The 12,658-nt window shown below is 48.3% G+C and overlaps 1 long non-coding RNA gene across 1 annotated transcript in view; it reads left to right on the plus strand.

Moving 5' to 3' along the window:
• Positions 1-12,658, plus strand: part of LOC121075716 — a 165,603-nt gene that overhangs the window by 36,086 nt on the left and 116,859 nt on the right. Inside the window, exons 5-6 of the long non-coding RNA XR_005823123.1 lie at positions 3,909-4,036; positions 7,852-7,940. This is a non-coding gene — a long non-coding RNA (uncharacterized LOC121075716). The remainder of the gene's footprint in view (positions 1-3,908; positions 4,037-7,851; positions 7,941-12,658) is intronic.

The following is a 12,658-nucleotide window of genomic DNA, read 5'->3' on the forward strand; positions in this document are numbered from 1 at the left end:
TTAGCTGTGGGTACCCTTTGCTGAAAGGGTGTGGGCAGCAAAGCCATGCAGAAACCGTTAGTAATCCTTGCAGGCTCTGATGTGGTCACACCAAACGAGAGGCTTTGTTTTATAAGTGAATGCAGTCAATTTACTTTCTAATATTTGGCTGGCTGTAGATACCATCTCCTTTTTCCCGCTTCTGTTTTCTTTCAAGAAGCTAACATTTCTCATTTGTTTGGAGTGTTTTAGTCACTTGAGAGGCGTGTAGGGTTCTCAGAAGCTCAGGAGCTCTTTTACTCTGCAGCAGTGTCCTTCCTCTGCATACAGACAAATGGGAGACCTGGGCTAAGAGGCTAAGGAGAGCTACTGGCATGAAAGCAAGCCTCTGAGAAAGGGTGGAGTGGCAGAAAGGCTGCTTTTCTTCAAGGGATCTCTGCATTGCATGAGAACAGCTGATCCTGCTGCCTTTTCTGCAGCAGGTAATTGAATGTTTTGTGTGTGCTTTGCTTCTTCTTCGCGGCCCAGAATGTGTTTCTCTTCCTAGCTCTTAGCTCCTTCTTTCCTGTGTCTTTTGATTTGTTTTTTCTCATCCTCCTCTACTCTTCGCACACGAAGCACAGGCCAGAGGTGCCTGCTACCCCCTTTGACATCTTCACAGCATGACTGATGCTAGCCAGGCTTTGAAACAGAAGCAGCTGCGACATAGGGCCACCCCAGCAGGTCTCCTGTCCTGCTTCCGTTCCAACTCTCTGCATGCATCCGGAGCCAGCCTGCTCACGGTGCCATGGCTGTGGCTTCAGCCAGCCAGAAGTCATCTGCAGTTTGCCTCCTGTGACACTGAGTCACAGGGGAGAGGAAGGTCTTGATTCACCGTCTCATGGGAAACACTCTGGCTCCAGGCTTCCTTTAGCGTTTCCTCGCTTAGACACCAGTTCAGCAAAGCATTTGAATAGAGTTCATTGAACTGCTGTCTACACCTCACAGTCCCCCCTCCCAGTATGATAGAGATTTTTCTTGTGGCACTGATGGTTGTTTCCTGAAGAAGTGTCAATTATATGAAGCAGGGCTGGGTACTTTGGTGTTCCCTATTCATGAAGAATACTAAAAATACTTTGTTAAAAACATGACTCTGGTGGCAGATTTTTTTTTTTCCTTTTCAGCTTTTGCAAGCTCTGTCAGTTCAGTAGCAGGGAAATATGCATGCATGATAAAGAAGAGGCTTTTTTTTTTCCCCTACTGCCAAAAGAAATGCAACATTCTGGGGAAAGAGGAGAAGTTCTCATTGCTTTCATCAGTAAATGAAACTTAAGAAAAAGTCTCTCCTTCTTCCTCTCTCTTAACCATTTTGGAGGAAATTTTCCACTTAGCCACCTTTTTGGGGGCACTGGACAGCTCTGCCTTGGCCTTGGTCCAAAAGTGTGTCTGATCTGCAAAACTACCCTGGAAACATCACTAGAATAGGCTTTCCTGTGAGATTTCTGCTTCCTGCTGGGCTGACAATGCAGCCAGACTCGGTGGGATTTCCCCTGCTCCAAGGGGGACGTGGTGCGGCTGCATGGTAAGTCAAGTCTAAGGCTCCTCCTGAGCAGAGGAGGAATCTGTGAAGACCCAGGTCTACTTAAATACTCAAGGTGTTCACACTTGAAGTTTTTACTAGTGGGTAATTCTTTAAATCATTCATGGGTGAAAGCAGCCTTTAGATTTGCCAATCTTATGAAAGAAACTTAATGTTTGGAGTGTTGCACTGGGACCCCAGAGAACTATTTTGGGAAAATTAAGCATGTAACACCAGCCGTGGCTGGGCAGTATTGCTTCACTCTCTTACTGCTTCTTTAATCCCCTGTTGGCTCACCTCTGGCAGGCAGCGCAATCAGAGCTACATTGGTAGCCTCTCTCAGCTGTCGGGTGCTCCGATGGTGTTAGGGGCCACTGGGTGCCCGCCACAGGCACACGGGAGGAGGACAGTTCTGACAGACTTCTTATTTCCTCCCTGCCCAACCAAGGTGCTCAAGCTCTGTAGTTCCAGCTGAGCAGAGCTGGGCTGGGATTCAGTGCACCCATTCATTTTACATTGATGCCTCAAAGATCATTTGAAGGTAGTGGTCCTGGTGTCAGTCAAGGTGATGCTGAATCCCTAAAGCCTCTTTCTAAATTCCTGGTGCCTCCTGTCTCTCTCGCTGAGATCTGCTGCTTTGCAGACTTTGCTCTAACAGAATCTGCTGGGCTGGAAGGTGCAGCCTGCTGTTCAGATCACATTTACAGAGGGCTCATGCTAGACTTAAGCCCATATTACGTTTGTTCCTTTGTGATTCTTAGATTTGTCTTGTACTTTGTCTGGGAATTCAGATTGTGTGTCTTGGCCTGGCTCTGTCATATATGTTTAATCCCAGTTTCTTTGCTCTCCTTCAGGGACTTGCTAGGGAACAGGAAGCAAATGGAGTGTCTTGGTGAGACGACTTGTAGGGAGAGCTGACTGCCAGCCAAAAACCCCATCCAACTACAAAAGCAGCTGTTTCAGACCAAAAAAGTTTGTAAGCAGAATTATTTTCTTAGCACCTCATCATGCTTCCTGCAGAAGCTTGGGCAGTCAGACAGGTTTTCCATCCTGGTAGGCTAGGAAACACGGGGGGATTATTTAGACAAGATGGTGAATATTATTTGGTGATTGCATTGCAGAAAGGGCTGGCTGCGTGTGGGTGAGAGGGGAGAAGTCTGGAGGCGTGAAAAGGGGAACACTTGAGCCAAATCAATACTAGGGGTTTGGAGTCAGGTTTCTGCCTTTTTCCTGTGCCTGCTAATTCTAAGCCCCAACTAGAGCAGGTTTGCTAACTTTTACAGCTGGATCTGGAAGATTTGTGTGTGCATGCCTCAGGCACCGCAGAAGGAAGGAATTTTTCTAGGCTGTGACGCACAGTCTACCTGGAGGACTGGCTTTGTCTTGGCTCCAGTGGGTCCCAGCTCTCCAAGCTGTGGTCCTGCCTGGTACCTCTTCTACACTAAGAAGTACCTGGAATTAAAGAGAGAGATTTGTTTGGGAGGTAATTAGCACAGGAAAGGAGAGAGACCTGCTCCCTGTGTCTGACGTACAGGTCTCACCATCAGTTCTCTTATGGAAAAAAACACCTCCACATGTTGCCAGTGGACCAAAGGAAAACAGATTTGTTGAAATTATCCTAGATGGGCTGTGAAACCACACAGAAGAAATATCCATCACTTGAAAATAGCCCTGTTTTATAGACAACATAAGAGTCAGCTTCGCAACATGCTTCGCAAGAAGGTGTCGTGCTGAGGCACTTTGTTAAGGAGGGCATAGAGATGGCTTTTCTTTCTTTGGGTCTGACTGTAATGAGACACTGCTTCTGGTTTTGGTGGTGCTTAGGCTGCAGGAACTGCTGCCCAGTGACATTGTACTGGTGGTGTGGGCCACATCCTGCATAGGCAGGCTTGCTGCTGGGCCATGACATGTTTCAATACAAGACGTCAAAGAGCCAGATGTGAATTTCCCTCTGTGAGGGAAGAGAGCAATATGGATTGGTGCTGTACACCTGACGGTCCTAGGTTTGTTCTAACAACACAATTAAATGTAGTGGGGCTGCTTCCACTTTGCTGTTTGTTCTGCCCCATCCCAGCACACCAGCCTGGAGAAGGGAAATTCCTGATCTCAGCACCTAGACATGCCCTCTTTGTCAAGGCTTATCTTGTCGATGGTGGCTTGTGTTGAGGCTTCCTCCATGGTGTTGTTATATGTGGGGTGTCAGCCTATTGCTGCTGCTACAAATGTTTCCCACTGTGGTTGTGAATGGCATAGCTGTCCTGACACGGAGACAGACTGTGCAGTTCACAGGTAGACCAGGGATCTTCTTCTCTGCCTTTTTATGCCCTTGTAAGTCCCATGGGGTTCTAATTTATGTTCTCAAAATTCTCAGGTTGCAGTTTGGTCCCAGCTGACACTATTGTGCCGCGCAACAGCCTCCAGAATATCTGCCATGGGACGAGACCTTTTGGCTGCAGGAGTCTGTCGCTGTTCAAGCATGGCCCAGATCCTTAGATAAAGGTAAATCTACCTTTGTTTCTCAAACACAGAGCAGTAAGCAGCAAGTTTAGGGTCACAGATGTCAGCACAACCACATAGTGCAGAGCTGCTGGGGGTCATGTGCCCTCATCCATGCCTGCCTATGGCTCCCCTTAGGGCACGGCTACAAAACGTTTCTCTGCGTCTTTGGTGGCATGCACTATCTTTTATTGCACTCCTTTTTATATTCGTAACTTTGATGAGGGCAGTAATTCCAGAGCAATGTTACAAGCAATTAGCTGCTACAAGCCTTGCTGGCTGGCCGCTTCAGGCCACTATTTCAGAATGCTTCAGAAGCAGGATGTGGGGGGGGTGGGGTGGGGGATGTTGCTTGTCCTGAGCTGAGGCTTTATTGCCACGGGGAAGCCTTAATTACAAAGCAAAGCTCATTCTCGACTTGGTTGTATGAACTCTGGGGCCCTGTTACGCATGCAGCAGGATGCAGCATCCTTTTCTTCCTGGCCCAAACTGTTGGCTAGCATTTGCTTCATCTGCCTGCAAATGCAGGGACGAATTTCATTGGATAGTGATGCCTGAGCACGGATGAAAAACAGATGAAAGCGTAGTGTGAGTCAGCAGCTAGATATACATTCAGATAAATTTAAGCTAGAAATAAGGTACCTGGTTTTAATGGTCGCTGTTTAACTGCTGATGCCAATTACCAAGGGATACAGTGGTGGTTTTTTTCTGTCACTTGAAATCTCTGAAGAAACTTTGTCTATCTCAGCAAAAAGACTTGGGTTTGGGACATCAGATGAAATTCAAGAATAGTTCTATGCAGGAGACCAATCTAAGTGATCATGAACAGTTTTGTTGCCCTCTTAAAATTTGGAAATCTAAAACCAGTCATTTTAAAGGCAGTTGACATTCTTTTGAAGAGATATTGCTATCTTGTGACAATCCGTCTTCCCCTCTCATCAACCCTGTTTTCCTAACATGTTACCGTGGGCTGGTAGGTGTGTTTTACTGCAACCAAAAACCAGTCAAGAGCTGTGTTTATTAAAGGCTTCTGTATGTCTGTGTAATGTGGAGAGGTAGTTTACACCCAGACCTGAAACACACAGGTAGGTGTATGAAGAGGCTTTGTGCTGAGGTCATGGCTTGCTAAGAGTTTCTTTTGGTGGCAGTACTGTCAGAAGCATCTCCTGCCATTCACTCCTGCTCCATTGCTGCTTTTTCTCTTTCTTTTCTCTCTTTCTCTTGTTTGCTTTCTCTCTCTCTCCTCTCTCTCTCTCTTTTTTTCTTTTTTTTTTAAATAAGGCTCCCACCACCATCATATGTCAGAATGTGATTTCCTTCCATCTGCAATGGCTTTCACCTTGAGAACTTTCTCACTGACTTTCATGCCTGGTTCTCACTGTAGGGCTGTCAGAATTTGTGTCTTAAGACCAGTCTGAGAGTGTGGGAGCTGGGGGATAAGCTGGCTGCTGCTGAAAGAGACACCCATTTGAGGGTGCTTTACCAGGTGGGAGAGAATGATCATGGCCAGAGATCAACTAGGAGCTCAGCCCAGGCCCTGGGCACTGGTAACCTTGCTGCATTCACTGCCGAGGCCAGGGATAACCACCGTGCAAAGGGTGCTGACGTTTCTGGAGGAGATAGGGCAGACAGTGATCTAGTGATTGGAAGGTCCAAACAACTCTTTCTAGATTTGACCTGAGATTTAGGAAATTGGTGGTGGGGAGAACACTGTTTTGAATCCTTGTGATCTTTGAATGGCTTCAGGCTATGAAAGGAAGTCTGGGCCTCCCGAGGCATCCTGTGCTACAAACACAGCCTTACTGTAGAAGACTATATCAAAACTGGCTTTCTACTCAAGTATTGGTTTGGATACTTAGTGTAAGAAACCACAGTTAATCTAAATAGTAATTGATTTGTTTTGTTTTGTTTTTGGTGTGTGGGGGTGTCGCTAATCCTATGACCTATCTTTGATTTAGTAAATAAAAAATACTTTGGCTTGCTGGAGTTAAGGGCGATGTCAGTGTTGTAATCTAATATCGCAGCATCACAATGCTTTGGGCTCGTTGATCTTCTTAAGACCCAGGAAACTGCTCCAGGATACCAACAGGGTGATAAAGTACATCGCCACTTAACTGCATGCATCTCTGTAGGAGGATTATCTTCCTATCAGTGACATTAACCAAGAAGACTCTCTGGCATGCCCTGAGGTGGTGGGGTCCCTGAAGCATGTGGCTTGCTGGGAAGATTATGATATGCTTCTGTTAAGCTGTGTTCTGTAAATACAAAACCTTCTCCTCCACCCAGCCACTGCCCTGCCATCTCCTCTCCACTCCCCAGAGTCTCTTCTGCTTTAAAAGAAAGCATGGATTTCAGGGTCAAACTTACGGCTTCCTAGGTGCTGCTGTGCATGCTGTTGACTTGACCAAACTGTATTTGAAAAGTGCTGAGGATCTCTGAGATCAATGTAACAGGTGGTGAGATCAGCTAGGGCTATGACACCCTTACAGAAGAATGGAGAAATGTTGGAGGTCAAAGGTTTGAGTAATAGGCTGAGGAAGTTAGGCCCACATCTGAGTCACGGTCTTTGGGTTTGCTCTTCTGAGAAAGGGATCGTTGTGCTTTTAGAAGAGCATTAGTTTTGCTTTCTGAGCGTTCCTTTTGATTTCAAAGGGAGGGAAAGTGTAAAAGAAGAACGTTTGTCTGTGTTTTCTTTCTCTGCTTGTGAAAGCGTGAGTCAAATTCACTTGTGGAGAAGCAGCCCTAATTCAGAGGGGGATAGAGCGCTTTCCCACCCTAACAGGGAATTTTGGCCTGAGATTGGCCAATGACCTTGTCCTGGTTTTGGGTGGGATAGAGTGAATTTTCTTCCTAGTAGCTAATAAGGTTCTGTGTTTTGGATTTAGGATGAGAATAGTGCTGATAACACACTGATGTTTTAGTTGCCGCAGAGCAGCACTTGCACAGTCGAGGGTTTTCTGCTTGCCCTGCCCTGCCAGCGAGCAGGCTGGGGGTGCGTGAACCAGCTGGGAGGGGACAGTTGGCCCCGGGTAGCCAAAAGGATGTCCCATAGCATATGGCATCATGCTGAAGAATAAAACCGGGGGGAGTTGGCTGGGGGGCTTCTGGTGATCAGCTGGGCATCACTTGGTGGGGGATGAGCAGTTGCTTTGCTCATTTCTTTTTTTTTTTTTTTTTCCCGCCTATCTTATTAAACAGCCTTTATCTCAGCCCACGAATTCTGGCCTTTTTACCTTTTTTGATTCTGTCCCCCGTCCCAGCGGGGCATGTGAGCGAGCAGCTGTGTGGATCTGAGCTGCCTGCCAGGCGAAACCACGACAGCCCTTTAGCTCCATGCTGCTGGTGTGGCCTTCCAAGCCCAGGCCTGGGAGCTTCCATACAAGGGGCAGTGGAACAGTGTGGAAAAGAGATGACTTCTGGAGGAATGTGACAGATGTGCCAAGTCTGGAGACACCTAGAGAGCGCATTGGGGCTGACTGTTCCTCTTTTACCATGCAAGAACTGGAGGGCAATGAATGAGGGCAGTGGGAGTCAGGATTCAAATAAATGAAAAAGGGGGGTTCTTGATGTACCAAGCAGTAGAGCGGGGAGAGTTTCCCCTTAAAGGATGCTGTGGGTGCAAGGTGTTTACTTGTCTTCAAAGGAAGATGGTACTGAGTGTCTGAAAGAAGGGCCTCTTGGGAATTACTGAACAGACAAGCCATCTAAAGCTAAATAAATAAATCTCTTCAGCTGAAAATGATTGCTCACTGACTAAATAATTTGGGTCTGGGGAGGGAAATACAATATATTCGCAGCCTTCTCTATCTCTTACCTAGGTACCAGCTCAGGCTCTGTCGGAGACAGTTGTGGGCCACGCAGATGACTGCTGTGGAGCTGCCTGGCTGGTCTAGGAGTTTGGGGAGAGGTAAGCCTGGAGAGAATTTCGTTAAGTTTCTTAGTGCACAAAAAGAAGCATCAGCAACCAACTAAGGCTTTCTAGAGCATCCAGAAGGCGGCTGGTCTGCTTAGAAATGTTTTCTAGGCTATTTCTAAATTGTCTGCAGTCTCAACGATTATTTCCTTAGCACCCTCCCTGAGCACATAAGGCGTGTGCTTGCACAGGAAAGTGTACCCTGGGGCACGAGGGCTGCTGGGGAGGAGCAAGGCTGCCGTGCCCAAGAGGGAACAGAAGAGAAAGGGGAGGTCTGGGTGAAGGCACCTACAGCGGGACTTTGGAAGCATGGCATTTGGCAAGCTGTATTTTCTTGGACAGTTTCACCTAGCTACAAACTGACGCGTGGTTGGAAGGGCTGGGTAGGAGTACATGCGCACCGTGCTGGGCCTGGGTAGGAATCAGCGGTGAAAAGGAATCTCTGAACTGGAAAGTGTTGGTATGTCTCATTGCTCAGTTTGCTCTTGAACAAAACCAACCCAAAATAGTGGTGCTGTTTTCTCTGAATGGAAAGCCAGGCTCTCTCCTTTCCTGGTGTTCATAGAATCGTCTAGGTTGGGAGAGACCTCCAAGATCACCGAGTCCAACCTGTGACCTAACACTAACGAGTCCTCCACTAAACCATATCACAAAGCTCTAAATCTGAACGTCTTTTAAAGACCTCCAGGGATGGTGACTCAGCCAGCTCAGAGTTGTATTCCCAAAGCTGTGATTTCAGAAAAACAGTTCTAGGAATACGCATTGCCCTGACACCTCTAAACACCTCTTTTAGAAGTTAACAGGCATGCTTATACCCACAACTCTGGGAATTCTTCCTTTATTTTCAACTTCTAAAAGGCTAGCTACAGAAAAATTTGTGCCTGGCAGAGCCTGCCTCTCCCTCTGCAATGGCTGGAGTGTGCTTTTGCAGCCAGTTCTGCATATACGGGGAATCACGGAGCAGGTGACTTCAGCTTAACCTTCCCTCTGAGCTTGAAGAGCAAGCCAAGGCAATACAAGTGGGACCTTCTAAGAGACTGCTGCAGCTGCACAGCACTGCCCTTACACTGGCCCCAGGATCTGTTTATCTTTCGCCTTCAAGGAAGTGTCAGTTAGAGGAAGCTTCCCCAAATGGTATGGCTTAGAAAACTGTATCCTCTGCTGGGAAGTGCACATGCTTCTTTCTTTATAAGCCATTTGATATATTTTTCCTCTTTCTCTCTATTCCCCTCCTCCTCTGGCAGCAGGATCTCTGACCATTGCATGCTTTTCATTAAATCTTTCTGAATGTAAGCTTGTATGTTCTGACACAGGGTCAAAGAGTACCATTGCAGGGATAAAACGAAACAACGGAATGGAAATCTTTTTCTGGTTTTCATTACTGGACATTTCCAGTTATTGCAGAGTGCGTTCTTGGCTGGGGTCTGAAGACCGAGTTAAAAATCACCCAGAAAGGAGCATTCCACGATGCTCCAGAAATGCTGAACTTCTCCCAAAATGCGCAGGGAGTGTATGTGCGGGGGGCGGTGTTGTGTTTTGGCCAGTTTCCAGCCCCTCTAACACTACTGTCACTCTTATCCCACACGTTCTGCTTTTACAGGATCCATTGGAGGAGGCTATTTAACTTCCCTTGCCTATATGAACAACTGACACTGTTGCGTTGTTGAGTTTAGTTTGTTTGGTCTCTAATGAAAGCCCCGTGCTTAGTGATGAGTGCAAATAACCGGTTGCTTACTCAGCTTTGCAGCCCTGTTACCTGAAGGTGTAACCGCTTCCTGCATCTCTGTGCCTTTGTCTCCGTGCTGCAGTGCTGCTGGCCCAGGAGGTGCCCTGTGCCGCTCCTGCAGCTGCTCTTCTCTGCCCGAGGCACAGCAGCACGTGGCGAGGAAACGGCTCCTGGCTTTGGCTGCATCTTCTTTGCACTGACTTAGACACAGGCTGCTCTGTAAGATGGAACGGCACCCTCTTATTTCGGCGTGTTTTCATCTCTGGTGAATACCATGAAGTTTTGTGCCTGAGGGGGGTGGTGGCAAAGTCCCCCTGTAACCCCTGCAGGCGCAGAGGGGCAGCGGAGGTGTAAGACAGAGGGCTGGTCCCCGGTCACCAGGCGTGAGCATTTGCACTGAGGTGCTCTGTGGGCTCTGGGGACGCTTCTTTCGGTGTCTGGCTGTGCTGCTGGCCCAGGCTGCAGGGAAGAGGCTGCTGTGACTGCAGAGGTGAAGTGTCAGGGCCCTGAGTGCACCTGGTAGGCCTTCATTGCCCTGACAGACATGACCTGGGGCCTCTACCCACACCCCTGCCCACGGGTTTGGGGGCTCCATTTCATCTCTGTCCCTGACCTTCAGCTGCTCGCTGAGCTGTGCTGCAGGTGTACCTGTCTCCTGCTCTGCACAGCCCTGCCTGTGCCTGGCACCATGGAATGACTTCCCAGTCTGACCGCGGACCTGCCCGGTGATTTCTGGACCACGTCTGACCCCGGTTACTGCCACCGGGCTCAGACCTGCAGCTTGACTTCCTGGCTAGACCTTGGACCTGCCTCGTCACCAAGAATTCACCTGATGGTCTGGACTCTAGGTTGCCCCTCTGGTCCTGCAGGACGGGGCCCTGCCCTGCTGGCTATTATCCCCCCCGACTCCTCATCCCCTAGGAAGCAGGTTGCCCTTGATACTCCCTGGTGTGAAGCAGGGTCCTGTTGCTCTCTGACCCTTCAAAAGCCTCTAGGGAGGAACGGTTCTTCTGAAAGGCTCATCTCAGTCTGAAACGCTTCATCAACATGCACAGCGAAGCAAGAGTATGTGGCTTTGGGGATGTCCTGTCTACCCCCTGGGGAAGGTAGCACAGTGCATCGAGGCTGTGCCTGCCTTCAGCAGTGTGGCAAGTGGGTTCCCACCAACTCATTAGTTACAAAGTTCATTAGCATTCCAGGCATGGCATGTGATGTAGTTCTTAACCCATCAGGTTGGTGAGACAAACACTTCGTTCCAGTCTAAGGGAAGGATGCTTGGGGATTTGGGGTTTCGTTTCTTGATTGTGTTTTAAGCTGCTAACACTTCCAGTGTTTTCTGCTGGGATCAGCAATCTGTCCCATACCGTGGGGTTTGCGACCTCCCAGGACCAAAAGAAAAAACTGCTCTTTTGCAGAATCCTTGCTAAACGGGTTCCTTGAAAAACGTGAGATGTGCGTGATTGCCTGCTAGTTGGAAGCAAAGATCATGACAAATGCAGTTACAGAGAAGAAACAATAACAATCAACAACAGACAGGAGGAAATGGCTCCTCAGAGAAAAGGAGCCAGACTAAGGGAAGAAAAATGCTTGGATTAGATATGTGAGTTTTATGGGAATAGGGGAGAGAGTAGAGGTTTCCTTGCGAGAGGCACTGCCTGGTCACCCTTCTCACTCACTGTTCTGCTAGCAGCTGCACATCTCCAGAGGAGCAGGTAAATACACAGAAGGAAACACGTGGCACCTTCTGCAGGCAGTTTCCGAGATAAGGAGGCAGCTTTATAGTGGGAAGCAGCCCTCTCCTCTGCCTCCCTTCTGCAGCTCTTCTTGTTCCTCTTGCAGGCTGATGTTCCCTGCCTGCCGCTGTCCACTTCCCCCCTGTCCTCCTGTTACCTCTGTTTAGATAAACCCTGTTGGTACCTTACCAGGTGGTGCCTGTTGGCCAGGATGTACCTGTATCCTCTGATCCTGGAGTTCTGCTGGGATGTGGCGGGTCAGGCTGTAGGGGATGCTGCTGACAGGGGAGCAGCTACAACGCACACATACCCAGGAACACACCTAGAGCAATATATCCCACCTGTTTAATGGATACGCGCTTAAAAACAATAATAATCGTTGCCAATGGAGAAGGAACTGTCACGGCCTCTTGAGCTTTCCTCAGCTCTTGCTGTGTGAACTCAGACCTTGGGTGTTTTCCTGCCTGGACTGTTTGAACTGTCATCTCCTTGGGTGGCGGCAGCACTGACTATGTGGCCATGTGGCCCTCGGTAACCTGTGAGCACTGCTGAAACACCACCGCACAAAGAGCAGCCATGCAAAATGGTCTGCAAAAAGGTCTGCACGGCAAGAAACCTGTGATGTGCGTGTGTAATTCCGCGCTGTTTTGCACTAAATCCCTCCTGCTCCCCTCTTTCCTTGAGCTTGTGTCAAGCTGATGGCAAGCAAAACCTATTTTTCCTCCTTTCCATGAGGCTTCTGTGAGTGCAGATGGTGGAGGTTGCAAGCTCTTACTACCCTTCAGAGCTATAGACAAGATCTTCCTGCATGCACTGTGCACCTCAGAGGGCAAGGTATAAGGGACATTGTGGGAATGGCTGGGAGACGTCTGCAACCTCTTGGAGATCCCCATTTGTTACTGAAGGGTAAGGTGGGCTGGCTATGTTGTCACTGGGACCCTCTGCTATCTTGTTTCTTCCTGAGTTGAGGGATTTGGTTGACCCAGCAGCCCCTGTTGTGTTTGCCTGCTGCTTCCCCAGAGGACCTTTATTGGATGTGCTACGTGCAGCTCACAAGGAATGGATTCTCATCAAAGTGGTATTCACCCCATGTTCCTCTGAATCTTGTCTGAGTATCGTGGAGACAAATCAAGGCTGAAAAATCTTATTGCTGCAGAAAATCGAGAGAATTTTGTTTTCCCCACACGTAAGAATGCTTTGTGTTGCTGGCGATTTGGGACTGGATTAAGCTGGAAGTAGGAAGCTGGGGAGAT

This window comes from Cygnus olor, chromosome 10 (assembly GCF_009769625.2).
Source record: "Cygnus olor isolate bCygOlo1 chromosome 10, bCygOlo1.pri.v2, whole genome shotgun sequence".
Taxonomy (NCBI): Eukaryota; Metazoa; Chordata; class Aves; order Anseriformes; family Anatidae; genus Cygnus; species Cygnus olor.